A 25,828-nucleotide genomic window follows, 5' to 3' on the forward strand; every position below is an offset into this window, starting at 1 on the left:
CTTGTCTGTTTTACGCTCCATGCTTAACAATGAAAATGAACAAATCCTGTCAGAAAATATTATATTATCACCTCACCCATTCATCTTCTATATCGCTTTATCCTGTATTCAGGGTCACGGGGGCCTGGAGCCTATCCCAGGAGACTTAGGGCACGAGGCGGGGTACACCCTGGACAGGGTGCCAATTCATCACAGGGTACACAAACACACACACACACACTACGGGCACATGCAAACTCCAGGCACCCAGAGAAGGGAATCGAACCCTGACCCTGGAGGTGCAAGACGACAGCGCTAACCACTACACCACCCAGCCGCCTTACATTTAAACACATTTAAAGTTGGCCTTTGCTTAAATTACAAGAGGCTAAATGTAATGCTTAACTTAAAACATGAACATTTAAAGCTTCCAAAATAAGGTTATATAGTCATTTTCAAATGAAACATTTTGTTTTAGAAACCTTTTGTGTCGATTTTTAAAAATGAGTAAAAAGGCCAAAAATGTCATTTATTGCATTTTACTTTCAAACTGTCCATATGTAGTTGACTGCAAGAATTAGCTTAATTTAGTACGTAATACTTCCCTGGACTCATTTACACACTACAGGCAATTTGGGGACACCAATTAGCCTAATCTGCTTGTCTTTGGACTGTGGGAGAAAACCGGAGTACCCAGAGGAAACCCAACACAGACCGGGAAGACATGAAAACTCTATGCTTACAAACCCCGAGGTGGTAGACGAACCTGGACACTGAAGGTGCCAGGCAACAGTGCTTTCCATGCTCAGGCTATGCTCACAGACCAGAGGTGAGAATTGAACCAAGACCCTTGAGGTGCAGGGCGGCACTGCTTTCACACACACACACACAAACACAAAATTCCAATCGTCTCGACAAAGCCATCTCACCCACCTCGGCAAATCAAGCGGCAATCATTTTCTTACCATCAAAGCCCCGATTCTTCAAAGGTCTGTCACCTAGACCTCAGTGACAAAGCGAGAGAAAAAAACGAAATAAATAATGAAACGCTTCCTTTTTTAAACCTCTGCTTGACTTGCTGCTTTATCAAGTGGCCAGTCATGGCAAATTCCCCCCTGCATTTGTCTCCCTGGCTTCACTTTTTCTTCATTAGGAAAACCAAGAGAGATGACTCACAGGAGTGTGTGGAGTACGGATACACATGCCTGGTCATGATCAGCTCCGTTGTAGAGTCTGATACGGGTAGCAGCATCTTTGTGTCTGTGACAAACATGGTTTAATCAATTGCTAGACAATGTGCTTTTTAATCATTTTTATGCTTTTTTGTGATATCTGTTGCTCCCTATTGCTCCCTAGATTCGGTGTTGCACAGACCATTCACACATGACCACACACACTATACAAACCTTATAAAGGTACACAATACTCTTTTGCTCCTTGGTTGTGTGAATAGAGAGATCTATTATAGAGCATAAGTTCAGAGGCTTTAAAATGAAAAACCTGATTTTAAAAAGCAGTGATGCATCTGATCTGGCATCTGATTTCAGTTTCCTCCAAACCACATGACGCCAGCCGACCGCATATTTTCAGGCTGCTTACTCGCACCATTGGGCGGCGTAACACACTCAGAGGACAGCGCTATCCGCTCACGTGAGCTCACAGACACCTCTGATTGCAATAATTTCAGCAATTTCCTTAGTTGTTTTCTTTGCTTCATACAGAACAATAAGTTTTGACTCTTTTTAAACAGATCAACATCTTTGCCACAACCACAGGATTTTTCTTCTGTCATGGCTGTTTAAGAAACAAGAAGCAATGATCAGACCGCCTTTTTCACGTCTGAAACGCTAGTTTCCCAGGAAACCCTTTAATGGAGTAAACACTTGAGATAATGAGTTCTTGTAATGTGCAAGTAGTAAGGTGGGCAGTATGAGCTTGTGCGTTGTTCTGGGGAAAAAAAACAAAAAAAACCGATCAGAACGATAAGTGATCGCAGAATTTCAACATTTTCAAGATTTTCAAGCACAGACAGACAGATTTCTTTAAAGCGTTCGCACCGATTAAATATTTTACTGCGGCTAAGAGTCTTATCACCGTACTGTGCTTGAAGTCTTGTGTAAATGTCAATCGGATTTACACCTTTATTCACAAGAAAGTTCATCACAAGTCCCGGTTTGACTTCGTACAAATAAATACAGGGATAATAAGAAAATTAAATATTAAGAAAGAAAATTTTTTTTCATCGGTTTTCTGTTATTTCTATTATTACATTTTATTTATAAGAAATATTCCTGATATTTATTATAAATAATATTTGAGATTATTTAAAATGAAAGAATCTGATTAACAAGAAGACAAAACATCACGCTGATTCAGACTAGATATAGACATACAATATGTCCTTCTAATATCTGGAGTGTTACGTGTTTGGAATAAATTCCGTGTTGCTCTGTACAGTATAATGAATAATTGTAATGTAATTATTAAGTGGAGTGTAAATTGTTACTCTACTTTAGAACCAGGCACAATTATCAAGTAATAGCACTTTTATCACTTATACACACTGGTTTGGTCACCAGCACACACACACACACACACACACACACACACACACACACACACTAACACACACGATCACTATTAAACATTAGAATTGCCTTGTCTGTGTTTGTTATACAAGGAGGAACGAGGTAGCTCTCTCCTTTTGTCTCATTATACCCGAGTGGAAGTGTTCACCTCGGTGCCCTTTCTCATTGGCTTAGCATGTTTAATCATTATCACTCGTGCAATAGCGGCATGCAAAAGTGATTATCGAGTGATTCATTTCCCTTGAGAACGGGGTTTCAGACTCCTAAAGCCAGAGTTTACCATCAAATTACAAGGTCAAATGACTGCAAGGCACTGAATGGAACGCTACTGGAAGTGATTTGATTTGAACTGATGACATGCATGAGCTGCGATTCGGATATTCCATTTCTCCGCCTGCTTAAACCACGGGAAAAAAGGAACAATTAATCGCTAATCCAGGATATTGAGAGAATCCGAGTGCGTGCCAGTGTGTGTTTGGTAGACACTTCACCAGTGTGCTTTGTTCTTCGAGCTCTTTGTGTAGGTTTGTAACACAATACCTGTAAATAAGCTTTATGATTAGTTGCTCTACTCAACTGCTGTGTGATCGCAGGTTGCTGGTGTTAGGCTAATACGGCAAATTAAAATCATCTTCTGTAAAGATGAAGATAGAGAGGTGGCACCAGGGTGGTTGATGACCAGGTGGTCATCAACCACATGGTCCCATAGTACGGTTAATAAATTGCCCCCTCCTGTTGCCTTTTCCTTCCACTTCTTGAATCATGCTACCACATGCCATACGTATATGTAATGCGAATCTGTGTGTGTGAAACTGTTTGTCCATCCTGTAGAGCTGCTAATGGATTCTGTTTAAGGACATCGCTCTACTGTTGGAGCTTTTATATCTAACAAGCAAGATAATTGTTAGCAAACTAGCTAAAAATTATTTAATGCTTAACACTGTCGCCTGGCACCACCAGGGTCTGGGTTTGATTCCCGAGTTTGTTGTTCTACCCGTGCTTGGTGGGTTTCCTCTGGGTTTTTCCGGTTTCCTCCTTAGTCCAAAGTCATGCAAATTGGTGTTCCTAATTAAACTGCCCCGTAGTGTGTGAATAAGCGTGTGTGTACCCTGCGATGGACTGGCAGCCCGTCCAGGACGTACCCCGCCTTGTGCTCTAAGTCTCCTGGGATGGGTTCTGCTCTGGGCCCCCTGCAACTATGTATACAGGACAAAGTGGTATAGACAATGAGTGAGTGAGAATAATAAGAATGTTTGACTATTTAGCTTTCTATCCAAATCTTGATATATAAAATATACCAATAACTACCTGTTCTGTCTTTTAAACCCATTCATGTTGCCCGTAGTGCCATGGAAACTCATGATGACATACAAGAACCATATTAATGTATGAAAAGGTCAGCAAAAATGACGTGATGTTTTCGAGCAAAGACGACTCAAACAGATCAAGAGGGGAAAAAAATCTTTCTGTCATGTTTGCTTCATTTTAAAAAAAAATGAACCTCAGCCGTACTGAATCATTCCTATTCATAGTCATAGTCATAAATTTAAACTCACTTTAAATTCAGTTTTCACTTGCCAAAGCAGAAATAATGATCACTTCACCTCCTGTCATTGGCTGCATCCCAAACCGCATACCTGCACATTACATACTGTGGAATGTCAACATTATACAGTACACTGAGAGACTGTACAGTATATATTATTCAAAAGCTCTCTCTGTAAAAGACTGTCACTGTTGATGAGAACAGGTCTTTTTCTTACAGTCCTGTGGATCACAAAGTGGTTAGCACTGTCGCCTTCCACCTCCAGGGTCCAGGTTTGATTCCCGGCCAGGCTCGATTCCCGTCTCTGTGTGCATGGAGTTTGCATGTTCTCCTCATGCTTGGTGAGTTTCCTCCAGATACTCCGGTTTCCTCTCACAATCCAAAGACATGTAGGTTATGCTAACTGGCATTCCCAAATTCCCCGTAGTGTGTAAATGAGTGTGTGTGTGTGTGTGTGTGTGTGTGTGTGCCCTGCGATGAATTGGCACCGTGTCCAGGGTCTACCCCGCCTCGTGCCCTAAGCCTCCTGGGATAGGCTCCAGGCCCCCCGCGACCCTGAATACAGGATATAGTGGTATAGAAGGTGAGTAAGTGAGTGAATGAGTGAGTGAGTGAGTGAGTGAGTGAGTGAGTGAGTAAGTGAGTAAGTGGTCACTTCACAGCAGCAGCATTTTGCCATCATGCCTTGTTCGGTCGCCACAATGCCCTACTAATTTCAGAACCCACAGAGGCAATAATTTGCAGTGCCCTTTTTTTATGATGGCTTGGTGGCTTTTTTTTATTATTAAATGTCTTTGGAATTATCAAAATATATTCAGATATCGCCAAGTAAAATCACTCACCACTACTTCCTGCTTCCTGGCTGGTCCATCACACCTGCCACAATGCACTGCTAGCTTTTAATACATACACACGCTCCGCACACAGGGCCTAATTTGCTCCTTGTGCGTGTGTAATACTGGACCGTATGTACAAGGTCGTATGCAGGATTGAAATGAGTTTTAAATCTTTGTTGGTACAGTGCAGCCAAAAGCGAAGAGAATAACCCATGGGTTTGGTGGACATTTAGGTTTCTCTTGTCTATGTCTTCACTTTCGAATGGTCTCAGCTAAGGTACTGTTCCGGGGTTGAATCGCAAAAAGTATAAAATGGAAATCCAGTGTGCTATGTAGGGTGTGGAATCCCTTGTCCTATAGACTGACTTGCACCCTTGTTCAGAGGTTAGAGAGGGATTTGTGATTCAGCCTTTCATTAAAAGCTTTATAGCTTTGTAGCTCACATTAGCCGTGAACAAAGTGGTGAGGTGAGTCATGGACTTGTTGACGGCTCACACTCACATTAACTTGCAGTAATGAAAGATCGAAACACAACATGGATGATTGCAATTAAGAACAACTTAGAAGCAATTAAGGAGTAATTGTACTGAGGAAACAAAGTGTTGTTTAAGGTGACGTTATCACATGTGTTTTCTGAATATGTAAGCGTTCATAGTACTAGACCATGCTGGTATACTTTCACTTTTTGGATTTAAACCTACTGTACAGTATGGAATGCGACTGTGAAAACTTATATGATGTCAATTAGGCAGTAAAATAATAATAATAATAATAATAATAATAATAATAAGCCCAAATGTTGCACAACGCAGATAAAAATTGTTCAGTTATATATACCGGTAGGCCTAAAAATCCAATACCAATCACAATTTACTACATGATTAATTGCACAACATGTGGAAAAAAAAGCGGTTACTTATTGAAATACCATGTTGCATGCTTATTTCAGTCATTTACAGGCACTGTCTTTACAATTAATTGCATATTATTTTCCATATTCAAAGTCATAATAAGCAAGGTCATAAGGTCATAGGATACCTTCAGTTTTTAAAATTAACTATTGGATTCTTCTGGTCATGTAATCATCTGCTGTGTATGACATAATATAAATGCCTTTCTGCCCTTAGGCGCGATCGCTACGTTGCCTCTTTGCCCCATGTAGGACTTGATGCCTTGGTGTCCCTGGTATTTGTAGGACATTCAAGGCAATTACTGCACTTCCCTTTAGGACATGAAATTCATACAATAAAAAATAACTATCATCAATATCATTATATTCATATATAAAAATATCAAGGAAATCTAATGACTTTTTTTTTTTTACATTAATATGGGTTCTAAGTTGGAAAAAGTTGGCTCCAACAAATAGCAAGTACAGTATGTGATTATACACATGTAAATAACATGCAACATATTTTTAAATATATTTTTTGTAGTTTATTTGTAAAATAAATCTGTGTCGATGTTGGTATTTTTTTATTTAACAGGTACACGAGTCCCTGACAGTTATAAGTTTGAAAAGCTCTCCTACAGATGTTTTATTCATGTATGGATTTCAAAAATCCATTTTTCTCCTACCTACTGTACAACACAATCCTCCCTAATATACGTTCTCATGTCTGGGATTGTACCCAGATAAAGGGGCGGCTTCGGTCCTGCTCCTTTAATAAACACTGAGGCCGTTCTGCTCCTTCAATGCTCCTGGGAGCCACGGTGGCTTTGTAGCTAATTAACTTAAACACATGTGCAAACAGACACTCCTGCATTGTACGGCTGGTTGGGGTTAAACTAGCAGACCTTAGCACATCGCTGAGAGCGCTATTCCGGCTTAACTAATACCTCCTGAGACACCCGTTACAATGTACATCGCCATCAGTGAAGATTAAACACTGTTCCTCCCCCCCATGACAACAGCCCAATTCATCTGAGCGGCGAGCTAACAGCTGTGTCTAAAAATCATACGCGATCAGGTGGTCCGAGGGCTTCTACTGACAGTGCAACAAATGACTGCATCGCGGCAATCACGGAGACAGACCTGTGCAAATGAAAAAGGCGGAATGTTCTTTCACAGATATGGATTTTTCAAGCTAAGTAAAATTGCACACGTTTTTTTTTCCTAATGTTGATTTCAAGCAGTAACGACTCTGTTACAGATGCACTCGTTTGTGGATTAATGAATCTCTCAGGTTGTATCTGAAGCTTGATCGCTATTAGCGCATACAGTACGTGTCGCTGAGATCACATTATCAGGTCATCAGTGTGTACAAGCCAAACACCCCGGGTTCAATCCTGTCAATCTTGTGTCATGCTCATGCCTGGGTGCAACTGATAAACACATCTTTCTTCAATATGGGAAAGGGAAAGGATAGAGACAGTGGATGGTATACATGCACATGTTAAAAGCAGGGAATCATACGACTGATTGAGGAACGTGACGAAAAAAAAAAAAGACAAAAATCAAACATTCTTCCTATAGAAAAGCATATTGTACAGCTTTGTCGTATTGCCATGTGATTTCCATTGCTGCGGCTACGACCATCTTTGCCGGTCACACTCACACCTCTGCAGTCGACAAGAAAAAGCGACATCACTAATTACATCTCTTGCACAATCTCTAACCAACAAAAGCAGATTGAGAAAGTGGAAGCGGTGCTTGCAGCACTGGGAACTAAGCCATGTGCTGAGAGAGGGAATTTTATGACAAATTGACCGGAGTAGACAGAACGGCCAGCATAAGTTCAATTTGAAATGAGAAATTGTCCACGCAGGCTTCACTCTTGAAAAAGGACTCGACAGTATATCTCTACAAAATGGTGAGTAACATTCACCTCTGCTACCCAAAACAACAGTCTAGTGTAAATTACTACAAGCATACAGTCTATTTGTTCGACTAACTCTATGTTTGCCGCACTATGATATGGAAACACTATATATGACCTCTACAGTATGCATAATGTAGACTTTAGTGTGTTGATCTCCTCTGCAAACTCTGCTTCTTCCAGGTCAATGTCAATACAAATGATGGAGGGATGTAGTGTAATGAATATAAATGAATGCACGGCAATTTACACCCGTATATTAATTATGTTAATTTTCGTTCTTTCGTTCTTCACTACACTGGAAGACATAATTGCCTTTTAAAGCAATTAACCTATGAAAATGAAATAAATGCACAGATGAATTTCAGTAAATGAACACATGCAAGTGATCGAATGGGGTGCATCAAAAGACTTCCACTTCCTCAGCTTGACCATACAGACGGTCTTGGATTCGGCTGATGCAGACAGCTGTTTCCTGATGGCAGTCTAAAGCTGTGACTTTACACAGTAATATTTATAAGGTACTATCTGGAGCTCCTAAGTGCCCCAATTAATCCACTAAGGTCACCTAATTAGGTCATCTAAGTGACCTAATTAATAATGCTACCAGCCAATGAGAGCGTTGTTTACTAACTCACTCATGACTCACTCATTATCTACAGTAAACCGCTTTATTCTGTACACAGGATGAGCCTATACCAAGATACTTAGGGCGCGAGGCGAGGTACACCCTGGATGGGGTGCCAATCCATGACAGGGGACACACATACACTGGCGATTTGAAACCGCCAATTAGCATAACTTGCATGTCTTTGGACGGTTGGAGGAAACCGGAGTACCCTGAGGAAACCCACTAAGCACGGGAAGAACATGCAAACTCCATGCAAACAGACCCTGAGTTGGGAATCGAACCCGGACTCTGGAGGTGCACGGTGACAGTGCTAACCACTACGCCACCTAACTTATCAATAATACATATACCACATCAACATTATTCCTGCCTATACATACAGTAGGGCTTCTACACACAACTGTGGAACACATCCCTATTTTTAGGAAACACTGAGATCAGTTCTCTGGACATCAAAACAGCTTCCACACATCAGGACTTCGCAGGAACTAAAAGAACATCATTCTCACGTAACCCTCAAGACAATAAGGCGGTGTGAGAAAACATAAAGACCAGCATCTAGTAGATGATTTATTTGGTGTAGCTATTTCTGTACTATCTTGTACCAATCCAAAACTACAGTATCAAGCAGAACTGGATGCCTCCACCAGGGATAAATCTACAGCTTTTGTTGTTTCTACTTTAAACATGTACAAAGTTATTGAATAAAAAAACTATTTCAGACCTCGCTGTGAATTTGACCCTATGTGGATTAATAATAATAATAATAATAATAATAATATAAAAGTCTGCTGGTTACGATGATACCATAATAATCCTACAAACATTCAGCCACTTTTTCTTACGATGGACGTAGAAACAACCTGAAAACATTATGCCTCCATCGTCTCTTGCCGGCGAACACTAGGATGGAGTGCAATACCCCATAAATCATCATCTGTGTACCCTTCTGCTTCCTCTCTCTATAGTGAAGTCCCTCAATCCTTCCCACCAGGGGAATTTAAGACAGCATCCCATGCTGCATGGAAATCAATAGTTAAACAGCTTTGTACTGGTCTGTCATTTACTCAGCGCAGTGTTTTGTGATCAATAACAAATCTACTGCTCTCCAAGCCTCTGCCTTCAGCCCCACTCTAACGCATTTATGCCTTTATGGAATATGTGGTGCTGCAAATGCCCCTCTCTTTTTTATAGCCTCTAACCTGCTGTGATTGCACATCATCCTACACTATATCGAACTTTAACAGCGACCTGTCGATACGCCTTTGACTAACGGAAGTTGGCTGGCTGCTGCTCTGAGTTTTGAGACTCGGGATTTAAAATAAAAATGATATTGAAGAGAATACGGCAAGCGAAGCTTGGTTGAAAAGGTGCTACTTTCTTTACAATCAGTCTATGATAGTCGATATTTATTCTTTTTTTTTTTTTTTATCCCAAGCAAGTTACAGAGAAGACAACATCTGATCCAAGTCCAGAGCTAAGCATAAGAGGATGAAGCGCTTATCTCACGTACCCAGAGATGGACTTTTTGGAAGTCCTGGAATGTGAATTCACATCCTTGATCACTGAGCTAAAACTACACTGCTTTCAAAGAGGCCGTGATATTAAAGCCGAAGCAGTTCTTAGTCATCACACAGCGAAGCTGAATAGTGAACCTTTCACCTTCACGTTCTGTCAGGGCCTGCGTGCCATCATAATCATGGCTCCCAGACGTCCACGACTAATCGATCCAGCTGTCATGGTCAGGCTTCGGCGGACATGTACCACAGTTATAAATCTCCGCTAATGGTCCTTTTCTTGACTCCTCTCATCTCCATTCAGGTATAACGGCGGTGAGCAACAAGGTGGGAAGGTCAAGGGTGACGCCGGGAAGCAAATAAAGACAGGTGATGCGGCGACTATATCTTCCGCTTTGTGACTCCTTGGGGGGAAATCCCACTGATAAAATCATTTATCGGAAGCAAGCAGAAACAACATCCACCAGGGGAGAGTCAGTTACAGTACAAGCTCATGTAACGACCTTACAGAAAAGATTTAACTACAGTACGTACACAAAGACACATATTTCAAATGCTCCATTCTTGTGTTTGAGGAAAAGTGTACTGTATGTATAGGCTGTGATTTATACTGTATCCAGTGGGCGATCTGATGGCATTATCAAGGAAAAGACCAAAGCCTAGGAGAAAACACACACACACACACACACACACACACACACCCTAGCAAAAAAAAAAAAAAAAAAAAGAGAGAGATCTATGGATTGTATAATTAGACGATAAACTAATAATATAGAGTCTGAAATGCAGTTAAAAGTCAAACAACAATAATGAAAGAACTCTAACACTGTTATTTAATAACGATGATATTCACTCACTTTACTTTATGAGAGAAAACCTTTTAAGTACAGCTCAAGCCGCAGTGACAAAGATTAATATTCTATTAAAGCTGCCTGCATTCTGGCTAATTTAAGTAATCCCTTGTCTTAGCTTCCTAATCAATTCGGTCTGATTAGGGAATTGTTATTTCAATAAATTATCGCCATCGATTCAGGAGGTGTACAGCATTTAAATCCCATCTTAATTGAAACATGATGTGAGTCTACGTTAACGGGGCAGGGTAATTAATCGAGGTGACGTGAGCGTAAATCAAACTCGCCGACTGTTGTTGTAGCAACTGCCCAGTGCGCGAAGAACTCCATTACTCTCCTGCGGTAAACAGCTTGACCGTTTTCACACATAACGCTCCACACCGCAGAGCCCGGACCCATGATATCATGTCACCAATGCGGCAAAAACGTTTTCACACCTCGGCAGAGAGGAACACGTTTAAAGGCATGCCGGGAACTGATGAGGTACGAGGGCACATTCCCATCTCAATAACTTCTCGGACAGGGTTCTGTGAACTGTGTGTGTATACTCTGATGGTGTCCATTTGATGTCTGTAGATGAAATAGCTGCATGAGGTCCTAACAGGGCAGTGGAGATAAACCCGCTGCTAGAGCATACTGTATATATCACCGTGCACATGCCGAAAGCAAACCATGCTGAAGTTCCTGATACCGGGTAGAGTCGGTCTTGAGATGAAAGAACGAAAAGAGGCTACAAAATGTCTGGTTCATTGCTGACTTGTATGTCCTAATAACAAGGGGACAAATCATAAATACAGTATATTATCTACTAGAGCGGAAAGAAAAGTTCCAATGTGGTATCCAGTCTGATGTTTTGGGTTGTCCAAAAGTGTTCCCATAACAGCGTTTATTTTCACCCAATTACACTGTGTGTATATCCTTATAAGATCCGTATAGGAGGACAGTCGGTTATAATTCTTCATTCCTCCTGTTCAAAGACCCAGACCCAAGTTAAAAAATAATTCGCTAATAAATAGAAACAGTGTAAAAACAGAGCTGGGAACGGAGCTGGTTTGATCCTACACTGGAACCTTGTCACTGGAAACTGGAAAAATGTAAACGTTTGCAGCTCGACAGAGTACAGAAGAAATATCAGCGATCAAAAAAAGACTTTTTTTTTTAAAATACGAACATATTCGCCTAATAAAAATACACAGCAGCAGTTGGTAAGTGGTAGATGGTTCGTTGACTTTCTACATGGTTTGTGGCTCTGCATAATGAATTGTACAATTCCCAAATATGCCTCGACACCTTTAATCTCCATTCATGTATAACGACGGTGACCGGCCAGCTGGGAAGATCAACAGTGGCGCCAGGAAGCAAATAAAGACAGGTGATGCAGCGGGTATATCTTCCACTTTGTGACTCCATCTTGCGATAAAAACAAACGATAGTACTTAATCTATGGGTAAAATCATGGCTAAAATGGCTAAACCTGCTCCTGTGCACTAAACTGCTAAATAGTTGCATGAAAGTCAAAATAATAATTTTAAAATAAAATAAGTGTTTTTTTTTTTTTTTGGAGTAGCATATTTAGGTGATAATTTAATAATTTAATAATAAAATCGTATATTTGTAAATGTTTTGTAAGTTCGTAATTATGCTCTGCACAGGCAGTGCGTAGCCAATTCATAGATAACTTAAAGCATGTGGCGTCACGAAATTAAGCAAACCATGAACCATCAAAAACACTCATTTACACACTACAGGCAATTTGGGAACACCAATTCACCTAACCTACTGTACATGTCTTTGGACTGTGGGTGGAAGCCGGAGTCCCCGGAGGAAACCCACCAAGCACGGCGAGAACATGCAAACTCCATGCACACAGACACGGGAATCGAACCCGGACCCGGGAGGTGCAAGGCGACAGTGCCGCCACTCAAGAATTTCTCTTTGTTCGCACTCTAACAAAAAACCAAACTTAAAAAGAAACTGACACAAACTCTGCATCCAGGTTACTGATTCATCCATCTCTTGATAACTGTGACATGTTCAAAGGATGAAAACTACAATCAGAAGCCCAAAGAACGGTACATGGCCACATGGGATGGAAGTGGGTCGAGCAAACAGCAGATTTCAACCATAAAAGCTTTTTTTTCCTTTTTTTCCTCAGATCAGAATAGGTGATTTTTGTGTTTCCCAGTAAGGTAAGGAGTGTGTAAAGAAATTCAATGAAAGTGAGTTCAATTCCAAGAATGTTACAATCATTTCTCTTTCTTTGATCAGAGTGACACTAGACAGTTGGTGGCATCTCTTAGGTCATGTATACAATACAGTCGTCTCTTGAGTGCCTTCAGCTGTCCGGCTACATTGCAGTGGCTTCACAAGTCTCAGAGAAAAGACTTTTTTTTTAGCTTTAAACCCAGACCAAGCGTAAAGAGTGTGACACCAAAAGCACTCACAGTTTACAATAGCATTCCTTTTTTTCTTTTTTTTTTTTTATCCTTTTCTCTATTTTTTTCATCGGGATTCAAACTTTTAAACTTCTCATTTTAGTGACAGAGTCTGTGCGTGATGTGGATTCATATACACGATAACTGCTATTTAGGGCATTTACAAACTGAATGCATCACACTGAATTTGCCATTTGATATTGTATATCGGTTGCCTTTAAGTGATGTTTTTTTTATGTTGATGTCTTTCATTGGGAATGGAAAGCAGTCTTTAAGTGCAGTCTTTCCCTTTGCACTTATGGGGTAAACAAATCGGGTTGAGAAGTGTACAAAAGAGAAACATTTTGCAGTTGAGGAATGAGTAAAGTTTCAGAAACTTTATATAATAGAAAACAAGAACATTTCACCATCTGGAGTTTTCTCAGACGTTTACAAAGTCAGTCGATGTTGGAATAGTTTTTAAGAAACCTTCAAAGCTCACATTACAGTAAACAATATATCTATATAAATAAAAGAAAGGTTTTGTCCGTACATTATTTAGAACCTGCTCTTTCAGTGATATCTTTTTGATTTATAAATTGGAATTAAACCCGAAACCAGACTCTCTCAGTCTGTATGTCTGTCCGGCCAGAGTTATCACAGCGTCATGCAAAACTGACACAGAATTTAATGAAACTTTGGCAGTAGTTAGGTATTCACCTGACGTTAAACCTGCACTCAAAGAATTGTTGAAGTTATGAAAAGTTATGTGTCAGATCAGTTATATGTCACCTCAAGGTGGGCGTGGCTATATGTATCACTCAACAGAGCCAATCAATCCTATAGGCTACAGTGTATTAAAAAAAGGATGCTGAAGACACAGAAGTGACGGTAATGTAACTACAAGCTGCCACAATCCTCAAGAAACAGAAATGAAATGCGACACAGTGCGGCTTACTCAAAAAAAAAAAAAAAAAAGTAGACTATAAAAGCTTTAAGGATCAATGGACCAATCAATGTATGTTTATTCTTCCTGCGAAAACTACAGCTTTTAGCTTTAACCCTTAACTATTTCTAAAAACTCTTTTTACAAACTCTTACATGTTTTTTTTTAGGTACCATAGTAGGTTCTGGTGATTTTTGTTTTTGAAAAAATGATTAAAAAAAATTGTCGTGACGTAAAAACATTCATGAGTAGATAATTTTTGATCTAACGATCTAGGAAGAATTCAGTAACATTTAATTTAAACATTTTATTGATTCCCAATATTGCATGTGTCCACACACACACACACACACACATACACACCTGCCATCAGTAGGATCCTCAAGCAGTGCTTTTGTGTGTGTGTGTGTGTGTGTGTGTGTGTGTGTGTGTGTGTGTGTGTGTGTTCATCAATAGTGTTTATAAAGCAAATAACAGACATGAAGATTTTCGTTTTAAACAGTCAATAGTCGCGAATACACTGTAGAATCAACAAGAGACAGTCTGGGTCTGTGGGACGGAACAACACAAGTGTTAGCGAAACCTGATTAAGAAAAGCGTCGGAGGTTAGAACAAAACGAGCTCGATGCTAACAGCCCCAGGCTTCGGGGAGCAACCCACAGCCGTTCCTTTTGTTTTGTTTTGCTTCAGCGTCGTGGAGAGAGGAGGAGCTTTCTTCTCTGAGAGACAACAGTCTGCCCACTGAGCAGGGGCGGAGAGGCACAGTCTGTAATCATTTATCAGGGAACAGAGAAACTGAGAGAAGAGAATGATAGTGGTGTCATCCCAGAGTGGAGATAACACGATTAGCTTCGGCTGTGATTCATCAGGCGCTCGGTTACTGTTCTTCCTGCTGTGGAGCGGCACACACACACACACACACACACACACCGCTTCTTTTTTTATTACCTTCTTACGCTGTGTTCACTTCCACTTCTTTCTCTAATATCTTTATTTGCTTCACTCTCGCAAAACCAGGAGCGTGGGATGAGAAACTAACCCCGCTCCGAAAACATCCAAAAAAATCCTATAATCACAAGTTCTGCTTAAACTTTTTTAAGTACTAAGAAATGAGAACTGAAATGAACGAAACATGAAGTACACTGTGAAAATGAAGGCTGTACAGGTATAGCTTTGTTCCTTCAGATGTTCACAGTCGGCCTTTTGTAACATCGTGATTAAAGCTCTCTGCTGCGTGTGAGGTGGAGCGTATTAATAACACTGACGACGTTTTACTCCTTCTACTTTCTCCTTTAACTTCTCCTAATTGAAGAAACAGCAGCAGTTGGAGACAGGAAACACAAACAAATCCTTTCGTACAGTAAATTATTCTTGAAAAGTTCTGGCATTTCAAGAGCTGTTTTACTAAATTTGCTGTAAATACAAACTTAATAGCTTGACCATAAGTTTATTTTTTATTTTGTAATTTTTATAACTTGAATGAATAATTAAACTTGAATTAACTATGAACGACTGTAGATTATGTAGATTTCGTTGTTGTTATATTTTAAAAATGATCGGAATGCTTTAGACATTTTTTATTTGAAATAGTAACAGCACCATCTGTAATCAATAAAATGTTGCAAATAATAGTTCTTTTTTTAAATATTAACTATTTAAAGTAGGTCTATTAACATGTTAATGCATGTGATTTATCTAGAAACTTACTATTGTTTTAAAAGCAAATTAATCATTTGACCAAGTTTGACCCTAATGGCTTCCCATAATTGCAGCATGTTTAACCTGGATAAGATGTCTTATGTATTACAATAAGATGACCGTGGCAACATCACCAGGCATGATGATAAAACCAAAGTTGTGTGAGCTACCTTCAAGGGGAACTATTTTTACAAGAATACATTTAGATATGGAATAGTGGCTCAGATGGCTGGGGCTCTAGGCTATAGATTTTTGGATCTGAGGATCCGGGTCCGAGCCCCGGGTCCAAGGCCTGCCATACTACCCAGGCACTGCATGCAGTTCTAGTCCCGTTTGAGAGATTTCAGTTTAACATTTGTTAAATGTTACATTTTAAATATTATAAAACAGCATAATCTGGAACAGAATATGACTCTGATTACCTAGATTAAAGTTTTTAATTAATTGACAGCACTTATTTAAAAATAAAAGCTAAAACTACTAATAGTTTATTTAAATAATCTGCTATAGGTGACACTATTATTATTTTCAGCCAATTTCTTGACAGGTAGGTTGAGGACCAGGTTTATATAATATGAAATGCCAAAGCTGCGAGCTCCTTTCCCGTTTGCAGAGTGACATCAAATCAACATGTTTGCACACAGCATCAAGATTAAACAGAGTAGAGCTTTATTTCATATAAAGTTCTGTATACCTGTATATTGTACATACAAGTAATACTCACCAACGCACTCACTATATCTTTATACTATCTATCCTGTACAGGGTCACAGGAGGCCTGGAGATTAGACTCATCTGCATCTCATTGGAGTGTGGGAGGAAACCGGAGTACCCGGAGGGAACACACGGAGAACCTGCAAACTATATGCACATAGACAAAGGTGGGACTCGAGCCCTTGACCCTGGAATGGGTGAGGGCACAGTGTTAACCACTATGCCATCATGCCTCCTCCAATCACATGCAATTATGTAAGATGTAACAGAAATATACAGTGGTAAAATGCTGAACCCAGCTCACTGAACCATGACGCAATTTATAGCCATAAGATTTAAAAATCAAAGAAATTTATTAATCCCAGAGGGAAATTGCTTATTCTTGATTACAGTTGCTCACAGTTGTCATCGAGTAAAAAGGAAAAGTAATAAATAACTACAGTACAAAAAGAAATGTATATATTATATAGTCCTAAAACTAGAGAGTAAGTACTATAAATATGTTAATATTGCACAGTAATCTAATATATGTATGTAATATTGTATTATTATAAGTAATATTGTATTACATATTATTAATACAGGTAAGTATTAATGTCCTATTGTGTTACTGTTACTGTCAGTGAATATCCACACAGTAGAGTTGTTAAAAAAAACACAAAAAAAAAAACTAAAAAAATTTTGTCTCATTTGATCCTGCATACAGCCCTCGATCCCAAACACATACTTGAGTAAAAAAATTGCACAATAAACCATACATGCATCTTGCTTATGTTCTGCATCTCCACTGGCTGAGTGATCTGGCTCCTTCATCAACCTCTGCTTCGTCCTCCCATTAGGTAGAGCACTCGCTGAATGAACAAACATCATCTCAAATCACTTAGTCTGCCCCACGCATGTCGACATCATTAGCAAAGGCCGCAGCACGGCTAACGAAAGCACCCGAGCAGACAAGCTTCGCGGTGAGTACACAGGAGGAGGTGGAGGGCAAGTCATACTGATGCACCGTGCTCCATTTCTGAGTTAAAGCATGATGGGCAATCGGCTCTCCCGGTGCTGGAATGTCGAGGCCAGGCTGAGGCTACAAGTCCAGAAGCGGCGTGCAACTGACGGATCGTATCACTCAGCACAGCGTCAGCAATGTCTGAGCTGAAACGAACTGACGCTGTTCAAAGCTGTGTGATTAGCAGGTTTGTTTGGGTGTGAGTCTTGCCCGGGAGCAGATGTGGAGAGCGTGAGGTCTCTGACCCTGCTGGAGAAGACGCATGCTCATATGGCAAAGGGAACAGTAACGACAAACCGGCGGCAGTTTATATGACATGATTTGCTGAGCAAGCACAGGTTTGGGATTTTCAAGCAGCCGTTTAAATTGGCTTTGGGAAAAAAAACGCTTTTGTAATTTCCTCCATGTTTTTCCCAAGCTGCACGGCAGCGGAAGCTCAGTGGCAAAGCTTTTAGTTAACTAGGATGCCGTCAGGGAGAGGCCAGTCTGGAGTAAATCTATTTTTAGTGAATATAGTTCAATCACTTTATTTGCCTCCTTTTTCTATTTTACTTTTTTGCACTGTGTCTGTCTTCATTTTGTACAGATTATGGATGAGACTGTGAAGAGATAAGGTTTGCTGCCTTATTGTTCATTTTTTTTCAGTAGAATATACCGAAAATGTGGAAGGAAAATAAATCCACAGCTCCAAGTCTAAGGACACGTCTCTCTCTCTCTCTCTCTCTTTCTCCAAGGAAACAATAGGATGCGCAGAACCATGGCTAAAGTGGTGAAGCAGGAGCTTCAGACAAGGCTTTTTGTTTACTGGTCAGTCTATCCTCACATGAAGTCACAAGTTAGTGGTGGGTAGTGACCCAAAAAATTGAAAAGGTTGAGAACACTGCCATAAGCAGGGGAAATAAACTGGTCTCACTCTCCATGACAGGGTGACAATCTGGGAAAGCCTTGACATACAGTACAGTAGAGCCACTGCTTCTCCAAACTGCAAGAAACTTAAAGTGTGGAGGGTTTAGGCACATTATATACGTGTTCAGCTCCCATAAGAGTAAGATCAAGCAACATTCTGTATACTGGATGGAAACCTATTGGACCTATTGAAGAGATGGACAGGACCTATTGAAAAGATTAGATTTCACAGTTGCCTTGAAAAGGTCTGGGGTTTCCCCACAAGGAGGTGAATTCTGTGGCTTGAAAATAGCTAAGCCTAGGTCGACCTTCTCAGGCCTTTGCCACTGCGATCATCAATGAAGGAACAGATTAACCACTCACATGTGGCTTCTCGCTCTGATCTACAGTGTAGGATGTTTTTATAAATGGTTGGGTGGTTCTGGAAGTCAACAATATCTAACCACACAGAACCTGCCTTTAAGGTACTGTATCTTATGCATAGTTTGCTAACCGAGTACCCAGAGGTACCAAATACGTTCCTTTTTCTAGATGATGTTTAGGAGCTAATCAAAATATTTTTATAGTCAAAACAGGGGAACATCATCCATCCATCCATCCATCCATCCAGTCAACAATCCATTTATTACCTATACCTCTTACCCTGGGCACAATGACACACACTCCGGGCAATAAAAAAAAAACTATCAGCTTACACTGCATGTCTTTGAACTATGGGAGGAAACCAGAGAATCTAAAAGAAACATGCATATTCTATGCACACAGGTGAGATTTGAACCCCAACCCTGAAGATGCAAGGACACACTTACCACTATACAACTCTGTCAAAAATTCATTACCCAAATGTTTACCAGTCAAACCAGTCAAAAGTTTGGACACACCTTCTAATTTCATGCTTTCCTTATTTTTACTTCTTTCGACATTGTAAAACAATGCTGAAGAAAGTATGCAATAAACTACTTTGAACAGTGGATATTGAGATGCGTCTGCTACTCATGCTTCGTAAAGTCTTCATAATGGCTCTAATTTGAGGTGCTATACAGTAAATTGGTGATTTTTGAGCCTGGTAACTCTTTCTTTCTCTCGAATTATCTCCCTAATTTAGTCGTGTCTAACTCCCACCCTTCATTGGGGCACTCCTTCATCAAGGCTACTACTACCAATCAGAGAGGGCCAAAGACTATCACGTTTTTCCTCCGAACCACGCAGATATGGGCACTGGTGGCTCAGTGGTAGGTGTCTCATCTGCCATGTGGAAAGCCTGGGTTGGATTCCCAGACAGTGCCCAAACCCTAGCCACTGGTTGCAGTGCTGGTCCCAAGCAAGGGTAAAATGAGAGGGTTGTGTCAGGAAGTGCATCCAGCGTAAAAACCTGTACCAAGCTTGTGTGTGGACTGCATGGTCCGCTGTGGCGACCCCTTACTGGGAGCACCCAAAAGACTACCAACAACATATATATATATATATTCTAATTTAGATTTCATTCTAAATAACGAAGTGTCCAGAGCAGCTAACTGAATACAGTGCAGTCAGTTAGAAGTAGACATGGCATGTTACACTCTAGGTGGTTAAGCTTCCCTGACTTTTTCTCTTAATGTTAATTCAGTGCTAGTGGGTTATCATGCGAGTGCACTCACACCGGGTGGCACCATCCATCATCCATCCAGCATAACGTGCAGAGGACAAGCTTAGTCAGAGATTCACTCATGTGCGACCTTTTTTCTCTCTCTCTCTCTCCAAAATGCTGCGCATGGCACCCATTCAAAGCTTTAGTTATCTCTTCACTGCAGGGGTCCAGCATGAACGATTCTTTTCCTCCTCCCTCCTCACTTCTCCCTGAGTATCTCCCAGGAGACGCAGAGCCAGCTTTCAGAAATGTTAGCGCGTTCCCTAAGGACTCGGCTGCATCTTGCACCACCTGCCGACTACTGCACGGACTCCCCTCCGTCTCCTTGCTTTCTCACCGTCATCTTCTGTCATCACCCCTAGGGCCCTATCTCGTGACCTGTGCCGAACAACTCCTGACGTATCTGTTGCTCTTTGTCTCCGAGCTTAAGAAGCAAATGAGGCTGATTCATTATCGCCTGAATAACAAGCATCACCCGGGATGTCAAACAAACTGAGAGGTTTCAAAGCTGCCCCGTATACACAAGGGAAATTGGCATCCGATCGCAGATCTGCCTCGGCGTCACAAGCAAAAGAAACCGGATCTAGAATATACTATTTATTTTGACATACCATTTGCCTGAGCTGATTTAAACACACAAACATTGGCTGTAATCGATAACCGCTCAAGACGCCTTTTATGTTTCGGCTTTTAAATCAGCACTATGCTGCTAGGGAAAATGAGCTCAGGTTGAATTCTGACATAACCCTCATTAGTGCAACTTCACAGCGAGTCAGCGTGGGTTTTTTTTTTTTTTTTTTCTTGTGTGCGTGAAAATGCCAGAGATGACTTCATTAGCTCAGGAGGGGCCGAGCAGGGTGATGCTGCCTCGCTGGGAGGGTCCTGTTTCCCAAATGCCAAACTACTGATCTGCGTACATGACTACCTGACACTCAACACCCCCCCACCCCTGCCCCCCCACCTTGGGGCAGACATGCATCTGTGAACACACACCCATACACCCACACACAGATACACAACTGTGTAGAGAATCTTAAAACGCAGACAAAAGCTTAGGCAGTTGCAATTTTCAGTTCCCAACCCCCATGTAATAACACACACACACACACACACAATAGCACAAAGATTCCATACTATGCAAATGGCAGCCAATGGGGGGTTCCTCCTTGAGGCGAAGCGAAATAAAGGGATAAGCGAAAAACAAAGACAGGTGACCTCCTGCTGAATGTCTGCAACTATGCTAATACAGTCATTGCTGGTTATTTATTCATTTATCCCTGCAAGGGAGAGAAAGGAGGGGTATTCCAGCATCTGCCTCTTCCTACTTTCCACACAATAGAGCTGGGAAAGTACAGAGCGTCCTACCGAAATCCAATAAAAAGATGTGGCAAAGGTTGACCCGCAATAAAACAAACTGGAAGACTAAGGACGCGCATATTCATGCGAAAGCTCTCCAGTTTTAATGTACAAATAAAGGAGTCTTATACTTTAGGGGCTCATGTTTTTTCACCTAGCAGGTTCTCTTATCATCGTAGAGCCTGTCTCATATACACATTAAAGTCTGAGATCACTCCTCCTAAAGGCAAAAAGGCAAAATCTTTACCCAAACGAGCCGAACGTGTCAGGTTCCCATGACAACAGAACCGAGAAGCAAACAAGAGTAAGTAAGGTAAATGATTTGCAGTACTTAAAGGAGAAATGCTGACAGCTTGATGATTTCTGTGTCCTTTTCAGAATTTACGTTTGCCCCTCGCATGGAAATACATTTTAATAATTTGTTATGCCATAGTTCAACTTCACTATCCACAAATCATCAGTGTATCAGGATTTCCTTTAACATCTAAGTCGAATACAATCTTCAAGGTTGTTAGATGATAAACAGGTCCAATGTGGCCAACGAACCGCTGGCAATACCACTGTATGACAGTGAAAACAACCAATCGTGGAAATATTTTGGGGGGGATCAAAGCCACTCCAGGCCAAAATACACCAATGACTGCCAATGCCATCTGTAGCCTAAACACTTACATGATTTATGTAATAATATAATTTACATCAGGCCACGTCTGTGCTGACAATGTCAGCCATATAAACAAATTTAGTCCTGTTATACTGTGTAGATCGCCTGGGTAACAGGCCAGTTTTACCAGATTTGTGGAAATGCTGTTAATCAGGAATAAATGGAGATAACTTGGAATGTCATTAGAATAGAGCCTCTAATAAGTTATTCTGCATGACCTTGAACATTTTCTTTGTATTGGTCACCTCATACATGAAAAGCCAAGACTCTTTACAAAAAATAGGTACAATTCTGAACAAATAACCATACAAAGAACTCTTATTAGGAACCCTTATTTCTCAAGGGTATAGCCTGACATGCAGGGCACACCACTGGGCACATCTGTACAAACACGGTCCCCACTAAAATCCCACTGGGGCAGATTAGAGCTCCCTTGTGCAATCAAGAAACACCTTACAGTAATGAATTAAATAAGCAACGACTCCTTGGATGGCAGGTGTAGCTTTACCTCCTACCAAGAACAATGAGAGCAGCTGGGGAAGGGAGCCCTGGGACGCCAGTCGTACAATTACAGCCTTCAGCCAATCAACTCCATCTACATCTCACTCAGCCTACGGTCCTCCAGGAGTTAATGAGCCATTAACCATATAATGAAGCCAATAGGAGGTTGGTTGGTGATGGCACATAATGGTAAGTGGGTCAAAACTTTTAGGCGTTCTTTCCATCCAAAAGCTCACCTTTTGTTAGCATAAAAAGGGCATCAGCAGAAATGGCGAAAAAGCCAGTAATTGGGAGCAAATCGCAGGTTTCGCTGAATCAGCAGACCTTTTCAGAACAGCATTGCTGGTCGTCTATATCAGAGAGGCAGTGAGGGGGAAAAGTACACTGCTGCAATCACAAGGACCTTGTAGTAGACAGTAAGAGGATGTGTGAAGTTGTCAGAGAAGGGAAATCTAAATATCTGCAATTTAATCAACAGAAAAGATCAGACAGAAAAGATAAAAATGGCATCAGATTTCCATGTTGCTTTTTCCAGCCTAATAAGACAGGGTTATGATGCTGTGCTTGTTTTCTGACAGAAGCTCACAAATTGCAGTGCATCGTCTTGGGCTTTCTGGGGTAATAGACGTTCACTTGATGAGACAGCGACTTATATGAGGAGAAACTGTTATTGCTCATACAACACGTGTGCATGAGCGTGACACTTGGAACAAAAGCATGTAACAGAGCAAGGCTCAGGGGCTGCATGAAATTGCATCCACTTTTACATCAATTAAATTCAAATCAGTCACATCTGGTTGTTCCTAGGTATTGCGTCTGCACCCTATCAAAGGCAATTACCCTTAATCAGATTATGGACTGTTCATTTCCCATCAGACCCCGGGCATGGTTTTCTAAAAGTGATCAATTAGTTCAAACACATGGATGTGGATATGAATAGCGCATGCGGTTCTGAGGGAGCGTGGCGCACCGAGTCTTTCTGCGGAAGTACGGAAGTAGTTCTTTTTATAGGCGATGACTTTCGTCAGAAGGGCAAGTGGCACAGTGTGCTGCAGCGCGGTGCGATGCTAATCAGCAGTCACTGTTCACATCGCTAGTCAGAGTGAAAACTGTCACGGCCCATTCATACCGCAGTGGAATACCTCATTCTAAACCAGGGTTGACAATACAAGCTCGCAGCTAACCTCGGCTGAACTTTGAACAATCAACGTCAAATCTTCAGGCCTGCGGGATGTTATGTTGGCCATCTGACCACAATCTGTTGTGGAAGATGGCGCCGCGGTAAACAGAATTACTGTATGTTTTGGATGGAAGCATCCATGCTAATCTTTTTATGTGGACCAAGGAAACCCTAGACAGCTGTCGAGCAGGACCGACATTACATTTGGCCTCAGTGCCGCCCAAACCTTTTAGAAGGCTGCAGTGAGAAACTCCCATAACAATCATAAATATAATATTAATATTTAATTCAGTGATTCATTCATTCATCTTCTATCCTGTATAGGGTCATGGGCGCCTGGAGCCTTTCCCAGGAGATTTTGTGCAGGAGGTGGGGTGCACTCTAGACATAGTGCCAATCCATCATAGGGCACACACACAGAACGAGCAATCTGAGAATGACATTCTGCATGTCTTTATACTGTGGAAGGAAACAGGTGTACCCGGAGGAAGTGTCCAAGCATGGGGAGAACATGCAAACTCCACATACATGGGAGTTAAACCCTTGACCCCGGGCCACAGTGCTAATCTCTACTCCACCGTGCCACCAACATTAATAATACTAATCCTGATGCTCATCATTGTCATCAACATGCTTATTATTATCATAACTAAGAAACGGTCCTATGATAGACCCTGTTTAATGGATATGAAACAAACTATCTAAGGTTTTCACATACTCAGTGTTTAGTCTATTATAAATAAACCTGATCGCAATTTGGGTTTGATCTTCGGGTGGCAACACAGACATCGCATTCAGGAGCAAATCAAATCAAAATGTCCAAAACGAAGGACAAAGCTGTCGCTCTGCTGGATTACGATTGGTTGCAGTCATGTGCACTAACAAACAGTAGGTGAGGTGCACTGGATACAGTACATAAATCCTTAGCACTGTTATAATTTGTGATGGCTACACTCACTTGGCCAGTGTTTGTTTATTATTATCCATCCTTGTACTTCTGAGCTACCACTGAAAGAGTTTTTGCTGGTACATACAGTATTTAGCTCTACATGCCTTTTAACAAATGTTGCTACTTTTAATTATATACAGTGTGAAATTAAATCAATGAATTAATAATGAGGTATAAATTGGTCTAAAATCTGTGAAAGCATCCTAAGGCCCTAATTGATTAAGATCCCAGATAACGAGTGCTAATTCGTGGGTGGAATCTGATAAAGTGCTTGTGCAGTTAATGGGTGTGTTCCAGATGATTTACAAGGAAAATGACGTTTTGAACAAAACAGATGGAGAATATGTTTTTACTCACTAAATGCAGGCTGTGTGAGTGAATGTTCTGTATTTTGGTGCCAAATATAAATTTGCTGCGGTCAGTGGACAATGAATGAACAGTTGGACAGCAGAACGAGATAAACATCATGTTAAGTAAGTCTTTTACCGATTTTGGAAAATTATTATCCCCTAAAGCCAAATGTGGTCTATAACAGGTTTAGTTTGAAAAGTGCTATGTAAGCTTATTTTAGAGCAAAGCACAACACGTAGCTCCCTGATTTTCAAGCAAAATCTGACACATCTTGACGAGCCAATCGCATCACTTCTTTCTGTCACATGATCAGTAAGGCAAAAGATTCATTCTGTGCTACACAGCGGCTGTTGTGAGTGGCTTAAATGTGTTTAACAGGTTTTATGAGAATGTTAAAGTGAAGGAAATCCATTGTGACAAAACTGTGGGTAATGCACTTTACAAACTCATATAAACTTAACATTTATATTAGCAAACAAATTTTGACATTATGTTTTAGGGGTTTGTGCCTTTTAACATCTTGTGACTTTTTTTTGTATTTTCTATCAGTGTATATAATACTTCATTTGCTTCATTTGCTTAGAAAAAAACAGTTTTTCTTAAAACTGTGAAAATTGCATTGTCTATATTGCATATAATTAATTATTAATAATCCATTATTATATATAAACTTAAATTTGATTTTGTCATATAGACTATAAATATATTTTAGACAGTAGTTAGAAACATTTCCAAACTACTTCAAATTATGA

General features: G+C 40.6%; 1 protein-coding gene across 10 annotated transcripts in view; it reads right to left on the reverse strand.

The window, feature by feature from the left end:
• The window catches only part of brsk2b (BR serine/threonine kinase 2b), a 179,590-nt gene that overhangs the window by 62,470 nt on the left and 91,292 nt on the right, over window positions 1-25,828 (reverse strand). The gene's annotated exons all lie outside the window — the stretch shown is intronic.

Source organism: Clarias gariepinus, chromosome 3 (genome assembly GCF_024256425.1).
Source record: "Clarias gariepinus isolate MV-2021 ecotype Netherlands chromosome 3, CGAR_prim_01v2, whole genome shotgun sequence".
Classification (NCBI taxonomy): Eukaryota; Metazoa; Chordata; class Actinopteri; order Siluriformes; family Clariidae; genus Clarias; species Clarias gariepinus.